We start from the raw sequence: 4,841 nt of genomic DNA, 5'->3' as shown, positions 1-4,841 counted from the left end.
AATGCTGTAAGTACAAGATACCATTCTGAGACACCTTGCCCAGTTGTAATAGGAAGGGTCTACTCGTGTACAAGTTAAAGCTCTCTCGCCTTCAAGAGATTGACCTGATTTCTGAAGGAGCAGGAACATAATGGGTCTTCATAAAGTAGCTTCCAAGATATTATTTACTTGTAGCTCAACCACTACCTGGTTTATGATATTTCAGGAGCGCTGGGATGTTGCATTAAATTTATGGAATATCTTTTTACTTCTATTCCCACTTCACTCATCATACCCTGTACTAATCTGTCATAGCACATCAATTATTTGTAACTCTGTATTTGTTTGGCTGTCTACTTATATCATGCATGTTTTCTCCTTCATACTTTAAAGTCCATGAAGCCAAGAATGACTTCTGTTTTGCTCTCCACTGCGTAGCACACGGTCAGTGCTCAATAACTATTTGTTGACAGTATTTTAGGTTCCCATTTTCAGTTGTTTGTTGAAATATATATTACATACAGAAACGTGCCCAAATCATAGTTGTAATTGCAGCAAATGATCACACCATGAGCACACACATGTAAACAGATATAGAACGCTCAGGCACCTCAGGAGATCCCATGCTCTCCTCTGATTATTACTACCTGCTCTGACTTTCCTCCAAATAACCCTTTTCTGACTAGTGTTTTCTGCATTTGTGCTTTATATGAAGGAATTCAAAGGTTTCATCTTAACTTTGTTTCTGATTCTTTTCATTCAATGTTATGTTTTGGAGAATCTCCCGTATTGGAGTCTTTTGATCCGTGGTTTTATTTTTACATTTTATTTTTATTAGTACATGTTTATGATACATATCATAATAAATACATTCATCATGGGGAATTACTAAATATACATATTGTATTTTGATCCTTTTCACTCTTTGATCTTTCTTACTTTCCCTTCTCTTCTCTTTCCTCCCATCTTTCTCATATTCAGGTCCCTTTCCCATCTCCATAACGTCTGTCTCTCTGTTTTCTGTCATCTATCTTTTATTTTGCTTTTCAAATTATTTATACTTTGGGTTTCTTGTGTAAGAAGAACATGCATTATTTAACCTTCCATGTCTGATTTATTTCACTCAGCATTATGGTCTGAAGATGAATCTATTTTCCTACAAATGACTCAAATTTATCCTTGTTTATGGCTGACAATACTCCACATTTTCTTCCATTCATCTGTTGATGAGCATATAGGCTATGTCTCAGATTTAGTGACTATGAGTCATGCTGCTATAAACATGAATATTCATGTATCATCCCTCTTCCATATTGTTGTATGAATTAATTTTTATTGTACAGAATTTCATTATATGACTAAGCTATAATGTAGTATCTATAGCAGTGATGATGGACATGTAGTTTATTTTTATTTTTGGAGTATTATGAACAATGTTGCTATGAAAATTCTTGGAATGCCTTGGCGCAAATATTTTTGTGCTTTTGGAGACAGGTTATACTTAGAGGGAGAATTGCTGGGACATGTTTTCTTTTTGTTTGAATTTTAGCTTCATAAAATTCATTTAGTTTTAAATTTACAAATGTGTATGTATTTATAATGTATACATGATGTTTTGAAATACAAATACAATGCAGCATGATTAAATCTAGCTAAATACAAATGTATTATATCATAATTAATATTTTTGTGGTGAGAACAATTGGCATTCACTCTTTTAGCATTTCTCAAGAATACAGTGCTTCTGGGTCATATATTCAATTTTGGTAGGTAATGCATGCCCGTTTTTCCATTTTCTATTCCTATTAGCAGTTAATGAAGTTTTCCTGTGTTCCACACCATTGACAACACTTAACTTTGTCAGGCTTCAAAAACTTTAGACATTCTGGTGGGTTTGTAGTAATATCATGTTTTGATTTCAATTTCTATTCACCTGATTACTAACATGGTTGAGCCCGTTTCAGGGTTTATCGGTAGTTTCAATATCCTCTTTTATAATGAGCTTTCTCAAGACTTTTGTACATTTTCCTGATGGTTTAAATGCATTTTTATTATTAACTTGATGTAGTTCTTTACATAATGTGGGGGTAAGATGTGTCAGTTTTAAATATTTCTTATCATTTTCTTGCTCTGTACTGACTTTGTATTCTGCTGCTTGAAAAATCACATTGTACTCTCACCAGATTCTCCTGTTGAGATCACTGCAGTTGTATGATAGCTCCAGTGTGCTTTCTGGAAGGACATGCCCTTTATTACATTTTCTAATCCATGGTGCTTCCTGACATCATTGTTTGGATTAGGAGGCAGAGATGATATATAACCGAAAAGCAGTAATGATATATTACCAAAAATATATATAAACAAAAAGATTATATCGTGATTGATCTACTATCTGTCCACTCAGATACAAATGATTGTGATACAGACTTGTTGCCTTTTAGCTATTAGAGTTTCACACATGACGCTTGTTTGCCCAAACCCATTTATTATAAAATAATTTTCCATAATAAATAACTGAGGTCACGACTCTATGTAGCTTTATACATCACATTTAACATAATGTGACTTTATACATCAGGTTACTTTTATTTCATCTGGGCACTACTTAGTGAGTCTGTTGCTGTTCCATGTAAAATTCACAATTGCATTCAATGTTATTGAATTCTAGTGAGAGAAATGAAGCCATTTGTGGTCTATTTGCCTTTCTCTCATTCTCTTTTTACTGGAAATAAGACCTCGTTACAATACTAGTGTGCAGATCTTTGCTGAGTACAGTGTGGTCCATGGGTGAGCAGCACCAGCATCTCTTGAACACATGTGAGAAATGAATAATTTCAGGTAGTGCTACCCTTCCCATTTCTGAGAGATTTCCAGTGAGAATGCTGAAGATCCCAAATAAGATTGCAAACAGTGGTTCAGATTTCCTCTCTTGCTTATGATCTTTGGCAAACTGTACTCAAAAGGGGAAAAAGGCACAATCATAGGTGAATTTTACTCCCAAGATTGGAAAAAGAAATGGGGCTGTGGTTTAAGGAGAGAGGAAAAGTGCATTTCCACTGACAACTCTTCATGATATTTTCAAAAAAGTGATAAATCAAATTCATGAAGAACATTGTCTGGATGCCTTATGGTAATATTTTGTGCAGAATAAAACCCCAAAGTCATTTTGTCTTTAAAAATATTTTCACTTTGTCATTTGAAATGTAATGAATGAAAATGAATTTGCAGTTCTCACAAATGTTTTGTCTTATGATTTCAATAGATTTTCATGTAGAATTGTTTTCTAGAGTTCACTTTTTGAAATTCTACTTTTGAATATGTGTTGGGGGAATACTTGAAGCCTATACATGTCATAAAAAATAATAGTTGAAGTAGCCCTTGGGAGAAACTCCATAATATTGGTGTTGCTATTTTAGTACATTCATAATTGAATGGGAGAGCAGAAGAACCATGCGTTCGTGGCTCTTATTATACAAAATCTGCTGATATAATGGGCTATGTTATGGCCACTATATTTTGTACCAACATAATGGTGTGGTGTTGTATGGCACTAATAGGAACACTCCCTGCCTTACAGGTGTCTGTGCCCTCAGAAAATAACCCAGAGAGATCAATGAGGTGCAGATTTTCTCCCTGTGTTTATTGGAAGAGGTGTTCCCCTGGGAAAGCAACTTTCAGGCTATTTTCACTTAGGGCTATAAAAGAAGGCGTGGGTGGTAATCGAAAGACAACAGTCTGAGGGATTGGTGATATAAAAGAAAGCTTAGGTGTTAATCAGAAGATAAAGGTCTAAAAGCAGTTTGGTTACTGTGCTGTTTTAGGCAAGTCACACCTTTTTGTCTGACAAGAGGAGTTTGCGTCAACGCCCTTCATGAATTTGAACAACTTAGGTAAAGTGGAAGGAATACAATAATAAATCACAGAAACAATTTTTTTGCGATACTGTTGATTGAACCCAGAGACTTCTCACTGAGCTACATCCCCAGCCCTTGTTTTTATTTTTCATTTCGTGACAGGTTCTTGCTATGTCACCAAGTTGCCTAGGCTGGGCTCAAACTTGCAGTCCTCTCTCCGCTTCCCAGAGTGCTGGCCTTTCAGGTGTGTGCCACAATGCCTGCTTGACTGATTTTTTTTTTCTGTACTAAGAATTGAACCCAGGGCCTTTGCACTGAGCTACATCCTCAGCCCTTTTTTTTTAAATTTTTGAGACAAAGTCTTGATAAGTTTGTAAAGTTACCCAAGCTTGGTTCGAACTTGCTATCCTTCTGCCTCACCCTCTCAGAGTGGCGGGATTATAGGTATGCATCACCATGCCAGGCTTGAATTTGTCTTTATGACATAAGTAAACATTAAGATGAAGTCACCATACAATGATGACATTTCAGTGCAAAATTAGTGAACTCTACAGTTGGAAAATGTACAGTGAGTTGACAATGAAGGTTCAAGATATGATATTCAGCAGTCCAAACATGAGGAAATGGTGTGTGTGTGTGTGTGTGTGTGTGAGAGAGAGAGATAGATGAGTATTTTGAGTAAAAGTTTAGGTTGACTATTATTCTAAACTATTCTATGGCATGTGGTATTATTAAAATGTAATAATGATGATTCAATTCATTTACATGGAGAATTATAGTTTACAAATATCTTTCACACATGTCGCAGGATTTATTTTCTACCAGAGTAAATGGAAAGCAAAATCAAGAACTATCCAAATATCACTTGGAGGGTTAGGAGGATGGACAATGTCAAACGAAGTGTACGTGTGTGCACATGTGTGTGTGTTGGGTGAAAAATAGCAGTTTTAAAAATAAAACAAAGGAGAGATCTCCTCTAAGGAATTTGTCAGTATTTTTCAAGGATGG

Source organism: Heterocephalus glaber, unplaced genomic scaffold (genome assembly GCF_053883595.1).
Source record: "Heterocephalus glaber isolate CG9 unplaced genomic scaffold, H.glaber_assembly_v1.0 deba00001764, whole genome shotgun sequence".
In the NCBI taxonomy this organism is placed as follows: Eukaryota; Metazoa; Chordata; class Mammalia; order Rodentia; family Bathyergidae; genus Heterocephalus; species Heterocephalus glaber.
This window is presented reverse-complemented; position numbering follows the sequence as displayed.